The sequence below is a fragment of the Octopus bimaculoides genome, chromosome 18, assembly GCF_046866305.1.
Source record: "Octopus bimaculoides isolate indiv1 chromosome 18, ASM4686630v1, whole genome shotgun sequence".
NCBI lineage: Eukaryota > Metazoa > Mollusca > Cephalopoda > Octopoda > Octopodidae > Octopus > Octopus bimaculoides.
Window position 1 is genome coordinate 41,048,714 of NC_142945.1, and position 14,826 is coordinate 41,063,539.

Below are 14,826 nucleotides of genomic sequence, written 5' to 3' on the forward strand. Positions count from 1 at the left end.
ACTATGACTGTCCCGCCTTTTTGTTTGCTTTAGAAATTGTGTTTATAGGGCCACATTCTGTAATGTATTTTAAAAACACGATAGGGAGTGATTTGAGGGAGATTTCGCTGCTATTTCTGCAGGTTAAGCGACCGTACAGACCTGGTTCATTTGTAGTGTTGTTGATGATGATGGCGATGGTAGGTGTTGAACCACATGGACAAAAAGATAATAGGGAAAGAAAATGTTGCATCGCTTCTGTTAAATCATTCTTCTCAATAACAACAGCAAGCGATTAAGAGTCATTGTATCAGTGTGTGTATTTTATACATACACACATGAAAACGAAAAATATAGAATTTAATTTATATATAGGTATATATACGTATATATTTTAACGCAGATATTTTTATATACGAGTATGTATAAAAATATATGCATTTAGATATATTATTCCTGCATTATATATACATACACACACAAATATTACTTTACAAATGCGTGTTTATATGAGCGAATATATGCATTACACATACTACATCAAGGGCATGGGTAACGTTTTTCGAGAAGCGGGCCGCATGAGACAGCTTATCAGGCAAGCCGCAGTTTGCCATTCGTACACGCACACACACAAGATGGAGACAACTGTGGTTGCTACTTCACCAAGGGGATTTATGTGTGGGCCGCTCGAACTGTTCAAATCACATTATACACACACACAAAAAGAAAAGAAGGAAGGCCATAACGAGATCGCATTTGATCTTAGGTCAGCTCCATCATGATTGTCTTTGGGTTAAACAACCATACAATTTAAAAGTGTATAATTTATGTATATATAACCATTGGCAACACTCACAAATGCATACATGAGTGTATTGTATGAGTGTGTGTACAAGGGCTCAGCTCACTATATTTGTATCTTAGCTTATATAGCAGAATAGAATGTGGTGTAATATATACACTTAGAAAGTAAAACGAAGTCCATTGGAGCAGTCTTAGAATGCTCCAGCCTGGTGTTATATATCCATCTCTGTCTCTCCACACACACATTTTACTGAAGCTGGAAAAACTTCAGTTTGTGAAGTTCTCTCAGCTTCAATAAAATAATACTGTACTCTACCTTTGGTATTCAAGTACTATTTTCTCCACCTTGTTTTGCACCTACGTGTTTATATGCGTGTGTGTGCATACATTGAGAGAATGAGAGAAAATGTATACCATACATAAACCTTTATTTGCTGACTTTACTATAGGCGTGACGCAAGGGCCAGCAGTTTCATGGCAAGTTTCTAGTCAGTGTATACATACACACATATATATGTATACACACAGACATGCCTACATGTTTGTTTTGCTAAAGTGCTCTTTAGTCAAGCCTTGATCAATTGTCTCAAATCAACTACTCAAAATTATTTTTAAATGAGATTTTATTACATGTTATGTAATAATGTTATCCTTATGTGTATGTATCTATCTCTCTATCTACCTACCAATGTACACACATACATACATGTGTGTATATAGATAGGTATGCATATATACATATACATGCACACACACACACACATATATATATATATATATGCATGTATGTGAATACACTTACAGAAAATGGGGAGCTGTAGATCAATGCATGTGTATGTCTGCTCTATCTATCTATCTATCTATCTATCTATCTATCTATCTATCTATTACTGTGTATTTAGAATTATTGTTATAATTCTATGAACACCTATGAGTGTATGTACACAGTATAAACAAAAACAATAAAGAAGCTATGTCAGGTTTGTTATCACAGGATGTTTTTGGTAGAAAATGTTAAACTTCTCCCAGACTCAATCTGACACACTTTCAGAATTTTTTCTCTTTTATATCGATCCTGTGCATTAGTCCTACTATGACAAATTATAATGTATCATAATTAATATAATTATATTATAACAATCTAAGGCGGAATTACATGTGTTGTGTATTCTGGGTGAAGTTTAAGGTTTATTAAGTCTGTATGTCGATGGCAGAGTTTCTAACGCCATAGAAACTTCAGAAACTTTAAACTCCACCAATAAATACAAGTTTTGCTTACTCAAGCCCACCACCAGTTTCACTTGATTTTAGTATTTTGACCCATATATGTGTGTGCGTGTGCAAATATATGTATATGCATGTAAATATCCATCATTTTTGGATTTAGTCAACGTTCTATATCGCTCTAAACCTAGTTTATCGAGCACTCTAGTGAATTTCTGCTTTAAGATGCAGTTTAACGTTATATATATATATATATATATATATATATATATATATATATATATGTATATGAATTTTATTCAGGTGTTTTATATGATTGTGTGTACAGATGTATGTGTTTGCATACAGATATACACACACATATTGTAATTCCTTTTCCCTAGGACATGCTTATAAATAAAATCTAATATCCAAACACCCGAGTTTTTCACATTTCGCTGCATATATACATCCTAGGTATAAAGCCCCCACCCGCCACATATTTGTGTCATCCTGACAGATAAAACGGATCTTGTCTAGTCTTAATATATAGTTCATTATTCATGGATCCCTGCGGTAAACTGGATTGACACAAAATCGGACTCATTTTAATAATGATTTTTAATTTAGGCATAATGCCAGCATCCTTTTTTTTTTTTTAGGATAGAGGATTAATCGATTCTATCCGGTACTTCGTTTTATCGACCCCGATAAAAAAGTTGAACTCAACGGGATTTGAACGATTTTGTCAGCTCGCCACCTTTAACCCACATGAATAATGTTTCATTTACCTGGATTTGAACTCTGGATTATTCCATGGGTGGAAGGGAGGGAGAGAAGACATAACGATATTTTTTACTACGAGGGAGAAATGAGTTATGATGTTCATGCCTTTCCCAGAAGCTATTGCGTTGTTTTATAGCGTTAGTAATTCATTACCTTGGCCTAGGACCACGTCTTAGAAGGTAACGGGTATATAAATAAAAGTACAGACTGCAGTCAGTTACTGGTACCAATTTTGCCGACCCGCGAGGAATGAATGAAATGCAAAAACACGTTCATTTCTAACTTAAGACATCAGAACTAAGATTTATAGGGATGATGAAATGATTAAAGTTTATGCGTTATTCAATAGACGTTGATTAACCCTAATCTAGTAGACCTATGATCCACCACTATTATATGGATCTTGGGTATCTTTGGTGAGGTACATTCTCTGACAAGCAATTTAGGTTACGTCTCCTCCGGTCGAGGTTAACCTCACCCTTACCTCCCATTAGTTATCGAGGCTCCCGAAATGGGTCATGGGCGCAGCCTTTCATCCCCCAATGAGTAATAAATATAAAAAGCATTCCAGTTGTGATCATCCCTTTCATCTCGAAGGGCTTTGTAAGACTGATTTAATGTCGTTTGCTTAAGACAATAAGGTTTCGCTCTTATTTCTAGCAGGACGATGAGTGGCCACATATTGGCTCGCTCATCGGCTGGGGTCTCGTATGTGAAATGAAATAGTTTAGCTGTATATTAACCAAGATCAAGCTGATCCTTGATTAAAGACATTCCAACTATGACTATCACATCTTTTTAGGACCATGTTGAGTACTACTTTATACTGCATTTACGTGATTATAGGGAGATTTGGCTGACATTTCTAGCAAGTCGAACGACTATGTATAGGCTCCCTCTCATTCCTCACGTACACGAATTGTGTAACTCGGAGTAATGGTTAGTGAAGTTTTTAGCTTATAATAAAGATGAGAAAACCGTACAGTATGTAAAGTATTATTTATCCGTGATCGCAAAATTCTTTCAACATCTTGTTCATTACATTGTAAACTTATGAGCCAGTTTCAATCCCTAGGCTTTCGTAATACTCAATAAACATTTATCAACTTTGTACGGTATTCCAGTAAATTTGATATCATGGGCCACTTGACACGTCGGTGTAGATATATACATCCACACACACACACACAATGCCAGTAAGTCATTAGTATATGCTACATCTTTTTCGTATCTAAGTAGAAATTATTTCCTAACTCCCTCATTTCACGTCTCGGATGATCGGCGTGACACTGATCGATAGACAGAGAGGAGATAACATAAGGTAAAATGGCTTGGATTTATTCCTTCCGCATGATAATTATAGTCAAGTGTAGATGAAAACATATTTTTTAATGTTTTATATGATGCAAGCGGAGAGAATTGGAGTTGTTATCTGTGTAGCGGGTGCCCCATGGCCAGTGGAGCACTTACCGGACGTTAACAGATTTTAGTTATTTAGTTTATATTTAGTTTATTGTCAGTGTCAGCCAATCGGATTTGAACTGGCTTTCCCGCCCTACACAGTTTCAGTGCAGACGGTGGAGGCCTCTGCTTTGCTGCGGCTCACTGTGGTTTTTTTCTCTCTTTAAAGAGTATATACATACACATATATATATACCATGGTCGGAGGAGGAAGCCAGTATAAATACAATATAGAGCCAACTCAAGTGAGTAATCATATATACATATACATGAATACATATATTTTTATATATGAAATACATGCACACATGTATGTTTATACAGATGATATGTAGATATGTCTATATTTTAAGCTTATGTCGCTACTTTTAATCACCATCGTAGACACACAGACATGTTCATGCGCGTCATATTCACATTACTACTGCTGTAAATTATTAAATCTTTTATTTTACAGCTTGTTATTAAATTACATATTTCTTGAAAATTAATTCATTTTTAAAGTGATTGCTGTAATATCTAATAGGTGGGTGTACACAGCATATACATATTTTAAATATATATATTTTATATATTATATATATATCTAAATCTTTAATATTTCTTGCCAATATAATCAGCAGGTTTCACAATTGTCTCCCCTTAGTCTTTGTTGCCATCGCTCCCTCCCCATTTCACTTTTTATCTCCTACTATGTCTATATCACATCATTTTCTTTCCCCCTCTATATGTAATCCGTTTAACCCCCTCTTACTTAATCTATCTTATCTTTCTTCACATATTTCTTTTCGACCTCTTCACATTCCTCCCACTTTAATTAACAGTTTCTATCTTTCTAATTGCTCCCCACTTCTAAAACTATCCTCCTAATTTCCCCCTCTTCTTTATTTCTCTCTTGCACCTTATTTTACTAATGCCTCTTATGTACTCTATTCAGTCTACTATTTTTTGAAACTTTCTTTTTTTTACATCATGTTTTTATTTTGATTTTCAAATCATATCTTTCCCATTTTTTAAAATCAATACTTAGCACTTTTTTTATATGAGGAACATAAAACCGATTTTCGTTTCGTTTCCCATGGACAGCGTTTTCTATTTTATACGTGCCCTCATGTTTACACAATTCACGCTGTCGGTATATATTACATTATATTTCTGTAGTAAATGCGGGTCATTCTTAGTTATATATATTTGATTTATTTCCTGTAGACGTATTAAATATTTCTCTTATTTTTTTTTTGTATTGAATATCGGTTAGAATAAGGACTTGGTAAAACGTGGCCCAAGTTAGTGAAAACGAAACGAAGAGTTTTTTTTACTCCCCCCCTCTTCGCTTTCACTATTTCATTTAAATTCTTTATCTTTCACTCCCTCCCTTCACATTCGTTCATTTCTTTTAGCTAGATTTTTCTCTCGTCTGGCTTCATTAAAAATTTTTTTTAAATCCTAGTTTATCTAAATTCTACTTATTTCTTTCATTCACTCTTTATCAAATCCATTCAATAGCTTCCATATCTTCCGAATCTGCTTATACGAAACTGCTGTCATGGCGATGCCGGCATATCGAAGGCCGACATAGGAAAGTAGAGGAAACAACAGCTTTTATTTTCTTGTTTTGAAAGTCGACCATCTCGGTGTTTGTTTTGTATTTTAACCGCGTAAATTTAAAATAACAACCTGTCATGACACTAGAATGTTGAAAATGACTAGCTAATCGATTTTACAGATATAAAAGGATTTCATTTGAAATCAACACTTATTTGTAGAATTTATTTGCTAATAAGTTAATTAAAGTTATAATCTTTAAAATTTGATTTTTCTTTCTCAATTCCCGTTTGTAATTATTGACTGACATAAGTTTTCAATTTTTCACAGTTAAAACACCAAATGTCCGTTCTCTTTCTCTCTGATCGCTCGCTTGAAGTGAATCAAAGCAATGCAAACCAACCAGCCTGTCAGCTTTCAGCCCAACCGACAAAACATGGTCGCCATGTCTGAATTACTGTAGTTTGTATGTGTGCTTCCGCCAATGGAGGAAGGAAATGTGGTAGCCGCCATATTCTTTGCCTATACTTACCCCTCTACAATCTTCATTTGCTTTTCCCTCTATTTCACCCTCCCTCTCTCTCTCGCTCATTTACTTAGCTTTCCTTCTAACGTTTAACCTTCCTTCTGACACCCTCTCTAATTTGCTTCTCTTTCTGAAGTTATTACATTTACTCTTCCTTCTACCCCCTCTGCGCTTTTGCTTCTTTTCTCTCGTTGTCACTTTCTACCCCTCCTACTCCTCTAATTCATTAGCTTATTTCTTTTACTCTCCTTTGTTACCCCCACTTAATAATCGTTTTCTTTCTGTTTTGTCCTTTCTCCTCCCTTTTTTTTTAACAATAATACCCCACCTTTTCTTTTACCCATTCCTCGTTTACCCTTTCTATTTCTCCTCCTCTATCTGTCCTTACACTATTAATCCCTCTATTTGTTTCCTCTTTCTCTCTGATTCAACATGGCTACTTATTACTCTCTCTTTCTCCCACCTCTCTCTTTGTAGTACAGCGGAATTGAGCGACAATGCTTCTTTTCAAAGGGCAAAATTAGAAAAGAAGAAAAAAAAATGTAGCATTGTATTAAACTGTAGACTCACTAGTTTTATGGAAGAAAGAATAACAACGACCACAATAATCATGATCATTAACTATCTTAGTGTTGAGATGGAACGGGTCTCGGTTTGTCTTGAAATTGTTGTTAAACCCTAAGTCAGCTCTGATGGAGCTGACCGTATGATCAAAGAAGTAAAAGTATTCCAGACTTGTTATCTCCATGTGTCCTTCCACGTTTTGAAGATACTATGGTTCTATGGAGTGGAAGAGATTTGGTTCCTATTTCTAGCGGTTCTAAACTGACCACTTAGAGCAAGCATGGACAACCATTTTTGAGAAGCTGGTCTCCATGAGACAGTACATATTCTGGCGGGCCGCACTACTAAAAAATTAAAGGTAATTTTTCGGTAGGCGTACCACTCAGAAAGGACACTCAGGCCGCAGGTTAACCATGAGTGACTTAGAGGTTACTCAGTTGATGTAAAGTTGTGAAGTTTATGACCACCCCTTTATGTCTTTGTATGTTTATAGAAAGAGATCATTTCCTCATATTGACAGCAAAGATCAACTACCTATTCGAGTTTTATTAACTATATTAAATTGAGTGTTATCTAGTCTTCTCCCCTCCTCTCTAATTAGTTTATGTTAATTTAATTGGAGTGCTCCACTACTTCTGACTGGCATATTTTGATGTTTAGTTGTATCAACTATGTTTTTTTTTTTCATTGACTTAGTTCTATTCTCTGTGTGCGTGTGTATGTATGTATGTATATATATATATAAATATATATATAGTTAAGGAAATCGGGCGGCCATCAATAATTTTGGTAGTAATATCTGTGCCAAAATTTGAAACTAATATTTCGAATATACATATGTGTGTGTTTACACAAACATAAATGCTTATATATATATACATATGCATTTATCTTATATATATGTGTGTATACATACGTATATATTGCCCACAAATGTAGTGTGTGTATATATATATATATATATATGTGTGTGTGTGTGACTAACTTTTACTTTCTATTTAATGACTATATATCTTAAAGAAACATACTAAAAGTTTGTATATCATTACATCATCGTGTCACCACCGAAAAATGGGTGTCAAATCTGCAATAGTTTTTTTTGTTAATCTAGTAACAAACATCCAACTAAACATTTCATTCTGGTCGTATGAAGGTAACAGTCAAATGTTTGTTTCTTTTTCTCTATCGTAATATAGACATTGTAATTGAGAGGAACCACCCGTTTTGAAACCGACTGATTAAAAGTCTAAAAGAAACTACAGCAGGTGATTGTCTTGGCTGTTACGTTGCGATCCATTTGAACCAGAATGTTCGGACATGTTTGTCTATACACGTGTATGTACTTAAGTAAATGTATGTGTTTATGCATGCATTCATGTGTGCAGAGATGCATATGCATTGTGTATATATGATGGACGTGTGTTCATGTATATATGTGGGACCAAAGTATATATTTTGTGGAATATCTAAGGACATGTATGATTACATATATGTATGTTTGTGAATGTGTATATATATGTATGTATACAGTGTATATTACCTCGGACCTCCGCCATCCACACTATCCACTATCTATAAGAATCGCTGTTTTTATAATTACTTTATTTATAGTACAAATGTTTTCATATTTATTGCACCGTCTGGGACTTTTCTGTCTCACTTTAGAATTTATCTACCACACTCACGTGTTCTTGCTGTCAGTCATTCACTCAACTCCTACTCACATAAATCACTCATATACAATCACTCACAATTCAACTACCGCATTCACTCACACTCATTTAGTTTATCAATCTACCACACTCACACAGACGTCTGTCTACCACACTCATATTTCTTGTCATTCAGTCAATCATTTAAATCATTCACTCATCAATGTTTACTCATAATCTTTCTCTCCCGCCATTTGATGCTCAACATTTCCCTTTCATTAATTTTCTCACGAAGCACCGCCTCTACCACAGCATTTTAAAGATCGATAGACAAACAAAAAAGCAAACTTCCAGATATTTTGTTGCAAGTATTGTTATTATTATTATTGTTGTTATTATTAGATTTTTCTTTCTTAATTTTACCCCAGTTTCCTCTCTCAAACTAAATAGCTACCCTACTACCTACATACCTAACAAAAACTTTCATTCATCATTCACTAATTTTGTTGGCTGATGGCAAGGTTCACCTTCTATATTTCCTACCACATTAACATGTTTGTGAGTGTATAGAGGAACACAAATTTAAATGGTAAACACATATTTTTATGTATTCATTGTGGTGGAGTTTAATTCTTCCACCATATGAGTGTGTGTGTGTGTAACTTATCTATACTGTGTATATTTTTGTTTGTTGTGATATATTGAATCGCTTGTACACACACACACATCTTTGCTTTTAGAAGTGTGAAAAATATAACGTACAATATACATACGTTAAACCTGAAAGGGCGTGGAATCCAGATTTATATATATATATATATACACACACATACATAGTGTACATGTATGTGCATATATGTGTGTACTTGTTTATATGTGCAATAGATGCTTCATGGGAGTTGGTATTTTTCTCTTCATCATTCCCTTCCCTGTCATTATTCCTAAAGGCCATCTTTCTCATCTTCACCTACACAAAGTTGTCTATTTAAGATAATGAATTATATATAACAGTGAAGTGTTTTTTTCTGTCATTGGTGAGGTGTGGGTGGAAGTTTGAGGTCAGAGCTCCCTTTTTTTCATACACATATATATTGCTGTTTAATCTCAACTAAACTTATGATCACTGCATTTCCAATCATAAGCTTATTTTTTCGGGTACACTGTTCCTAGACAACTCTATTTATCCAATGTTCGTTCCTCTTGCTAGAAGGCCATATGTAATTTGAGGGCAATTTAATGGTTATTTCTTGCAAAATGAAGATCCTTCCTTGATTGCTCGTTTATGCACACGAACACACATATTACATAAATATGATATTGTCATTCTTTTGTGTCAACCTCGTGGTTGTGGTCAGGCTTGGATAGATACAGAGATAATCTCGCTAAAAAACCTTGTGTCTATTTTTAAACAAACTCTCCACTCCATTCTGATATCTCGAGTCAACGAGAAAGCCTCTATGTGGTTGTTTCATACCCTAGAAATAGCATCTCATTGTTTCTAAAAACACAAATTAATGAAACAACAGTGCATTATGAGGCAATGTCATCCTGGATACAGGAAAAGACACGATCGTCTGGAATGGAATACTTTTGATCATTGTTTTGTCAGATCCAACTGACCCAGGGTTAAACAATAACTCTAATCTGTTTCTCCACCGGTTTTACATTCAAATTTCTCTTCTCAACACGTGTGGACAACCCTTTGTTGTTGATGTTCTGTCTGTAGGTTTAAGTTATTTTTTTTTTAAAGAAAATCAAACATTTTGTATTTGTGCTGTTGTACCGGGACTGTGGTAGATTTTAATTCTTTTAATTATATTTTTTCCCTACATTCATTCATATCGACACTGTTATTCTGAATATTTTATTTATATAACAATAGAAATAGTGAATGTGTGTGTGCATATATATATATATATATATATATATATATATACACACACACATGTACGTATACATACACACATGTACGTATATATGCATATACTCATTTATTATTTGTATTATATATATATATATATATATATATATATATATATATATATACACACACACATAATATGTTCATGCTTGATTTAAATTGAAGGATTACTTTCTGTAGACTACATTTTCATTTGTAAGGATAGTGTTGACAGTGACTTCGAAAGTTTCGACTGCTTTTCGACCTTCATAGGACTTGTATATCATCATCACATCATCTATATGTATACACACACACGTATTTATATGTGGCGGTTTTTTTTAAATATGAAACCAAACTTAAACAAGATAAAAGAACTCAATACATGTTGTCGAGATTGACTTAAATGTTTTTTATACAAGTTCAGCAAAAATTTTGAAGTTTTGCCGTAATGTGACTTAAATCAAGCAGTTTGAGAACAACTTTTCTGAGTTAACGGCAAGCATTTTCTTTAAATGTTATTAGATATCTCTTATCACACGCACATGTAGTGTTGGCATTAACAAACGGTTAACGTGTTTATGTACGCTCATAGGCACACAAAGAGGAAACTGATCAATCACGAAAGAATTTTATCTACGTTTCCCTCTATAAAAAATGTGTGCATATTCCATGTAGTGTTTTATACGTGCATTGCATATATGTAACGTGTCTATAAATATTCCATATAGTGCTTTATACATGTCTTACTTATATATAGTGTATGTATGTGTGTGTGCGTGTATATATGTAAAATATTTCATATACATTTTGTAGATACTTTGTGTGTAAATAAATATACACACTCGTACTTGTATATACATATGGAATATTATTTTAATTCTTTGGATCTTGTCTTAAAATCTCCAACACTGAGCCTCTGTTTATGTTTTTTTACATGTTTAAACTAAGAGGAGCTGAACGGTGAGCCGGTTTCGATTTCAAGCCGTAAGCATTTTTACCTCACCACACACAACACTACTCTGAGTATGTCAATGAGAAGAGCATGAACATCACCATGCAGCATTGTCCATTATCCACCGTCGCCATCGTTCTCCAGGAATCTACCTCCATATCAATAAATCAATACATGCTACTAATGTCTAGTAAAATTCCTTGTGGCCATATATTTTGAGTGCTTCACCTTTTTCCTAAAGTTCGGCTCTCCAAGCCCGAGGGTCGATACAGAGGTGGTGGTGAGTCAGCTAATCGATTATTCTTTCCTCGTAATCTCTTCCCCTCTTTTCTACTTCTCAACATTCCCTATTGGGAGTAAAGAGGGAAGAGTTATTATTGATTATCGTCTCATTTCTTTCTTTCTTTTTTTTTTTTTCGGTTCTCATGGAAAATTATAGCTCAACCGACACGTTTCCTACTCCACAAGATTAGACTGGCGCGTGCGTGTGCTGCGGTGTATTTGTATACGTGTGTCTATAATGTGTATGTATGTGTATATATATATATATATATATATATATATATTAACATAGATAAGCATAGATGGTAGGAAGATGGAAAGATAAGCACGTACATATGTATATGGATGTGAGCTAAACTAGACAACTATTCTAGCAGAGATCGATGGATTAACAAACTGGCAGTTTATACATTTGTTTGCATGCATATATATATATATATATGATCAATATAGTTAGATATAACATATTATGCTGAAAATTTTAATGTTACTACAAGATTGAAAAAGATTAAAAACCAATAGAAATTGTCGCGTGAGCAGAAAGCTACATACATACATATATATATATATATACACTAATATAACAAGCAAATGACTTAGTTGTGAACTAATAGACTGCTATTACAGTCAGATTGTCATGCAACTCTTCAGCAGATCAATACATTGATACTGATCAAATGAACCGCTACTTGGGTGGTTTCATAAGATTATTTGGACTGAATAAAAATTTGAGTCGACTAAGCTTGAAAGGGGACTTTGTTACACAGGAATAGTTTCTTCGTATAGAGACACATACTTGAAACTTTGGTAGTTGGAATTTGGCTGCTATTTCTAGCAGATCATTGACTCGATATGTCTGTGTATGTGTTATAGTTACTAATGACTGAAATTGGTATTGTTATTAATAATTAGCGATTGCTATTTTTTGTTAACTATTACACACATACATATAACCTTAATAACAAAGCACTTCACACGTGTTTTTCAACCGATCAGGGGCGAAAACTATGTCGTTTATTCATTTTTATTTCAAATCAACGCTGCAAACATCAACACTTTTTCATGTTTATATACCTTCAGATTTTACGTGTATGTGTGTGTGTGTCTTTATTTATATACTCACTGAAGAAGCCTAGTTTGTGATTATATATATATATATATATATATATATATATATATATATATATATTGTGTGTGTATTCAGATGTAATGCATGACTTCAATAGTCCAACTACATGATCAATTACATATATACACTCAAAATGAACTTCGTTTTTCGGTTTTCCTTATTTTTTTGCAAGGTTCTTGATATGAAATTGAAGGCTAAAAACTTGTCTTGGTAGGATCATTTTGCCAATAAAAACACACGCACTGGATCTCTTATAACATCCTTTTATTATTATTTAGCCAACTAGATAACTAATTAACCATTTTAATCGATTGCTTTCATATACATATATATGCAAATTACATTGTGGAGGACAATCTTAGGAAAATCTTTTGTCACCTCAGGGAATAAATAAGAGGCGAATATAATTGCTTTTGTTTGTTTTTAGATACCTAGAATGGGTCTTCCACCATGTAAATTGCATCAGTTTTAAAATATACGGTCGCGGATCAGGTCATTTGCAGAGAAGTACGTATGTGTGTGTATTTCCTACATATATACATATGTATTTATATACGTATGCATGTATATATACGTGTGTGTACTCGGCAGAAATTGTCAAGTAACTCGAGAGTTTAAGTGCCATAAACGAAACTCTCGACCCATGAGTCACTTTGTAACCTCTGCCAATTAAATATATGTATATATACTCATTTTGTTCGTTCGACCAAACCGATATGTCTCTCTCTATATATTTATGCGTGTGTGTATGTATTATATATACACGTATAATGCACATACATACACACGTATATAGGTTTGGTAGCATGAACAGGATATATATATATATATATATATATATATATACACACACACACACATACACATACTTGTGTGACTTGAATGGTCCTAGCTTAAGATTTCATATATATATATATATATATACATATATGTATTTATAAAATGTGCATGTTACCACCGTTTGTTATAGATGTTCTTATGAGGAAGGCTGAACTATGTCGATAATTCTTTTGTAAAGTCGATCAAATAATCATATACTATATTGTATATTCTCTAACAAGATTGATTTGTATTAAAGGAGTTGGGGGATTGTCTTACTTGGAAGGCCCATTGCTGCTGCTAAAAAGAAATATATGTACTAATATAACAGAAATAAGATATATATAAAAGACAAAAAAAAAAATGCAGTTACACTCCCGCCTTTTTAGACACCCTTTACTTACTACTGTCAGAATGTGGAGTGGTGATGGTAATAATGGCCGTTTATATTATGTGTGTGTGTGTGCACGTATATATATATATGTGTATATATATATATATATATATATATATATATATATGATCTGTTCTCGACATAAAAGTTTACTTAGTTGGTCAGGGGTTATTGTACGATGTGTGTGTAGCTATGGAATATAAACATACATATCTATGCAGTATATATAGGCGTGCATAAATGTATGTTGCAATACCACTAACCGACTCTAGATTTGTGTATTGTCTTCATTTGGCTGTTTATGTGTTGAAACACTTTAGGGTATTTTGGTAATTAATGTTTGTACATGATGTGTATGTGTTAATGATGATTATCATTTAGTGTGAAGTAGTTATAAGAATGATGCGTGTATATGTGATATCCCCTTGAGATGATGTGCAATTAAATATGTTGTATATGTGTGCGCGGTGTGCTATCTTTTTTGGATATAGTATTGAAATATGTTTGCGTTAGTGTGAGACACCCACCATTCTGAACTAATTATAACATTAATTGATGTGTTGTATGTAAGTGTGTGTGTGTGTAAAATGGGCAATTAATATTTTTCGGTATTCTAAAGTCTTTGATGTGTTTGATTGATTGATTGATTGATTTGATTAGTCATTTTAATATAGCTTCAACATAAACCTGTGTATATTTTAATACATTCTCTGGTGTGAAATATGATAATGACTTCAGAATCAATGTATCCATAGTAGCATGGGAATAAGAAAGCTTGTTTTGACCCGTCTCTGCTCCTGTACATGGCGACAAATTTTGTGTCTCTC

The 14,826-nt window shown here is 33.7% G+C and overlaps 1 protein-coding gene across 27 annotated transcripts in view; it reads left to right on the forward strand.

Moving 5' to 3' along the window:
• Positions 1-4,342: 4,342 nt before the first annotated feature.
• Positions 4,343-14,826, forward strand: part of LOC106876975 (histone-lysine N-methyltransferase NSD2) — a 110,093-nt gene continuing 99,609 nt past the window's right edge. For 12 of the 27 annotated variants that reach the window (XM_089366038.1, XM_089366061.1, XM_089366050.1 and 9 more), the window contains exon 1: positions 4,343-4,478. The gene's annotated coding sequence lies outside the window, so the exon portion shown is untranslated. Of the gene's footprint in view, positions 4,479-6,108; positions 6,281-7,928; positions 8,022-8,460; positions 9,110-9,943; positions 10,243-14,826 lie in introns of those variants that run through there. The other 15 variants (XM_089366042.1, XM_089366054.1, XM_089366063.1 and 12 more) reach the window with 13 other exon arrangements.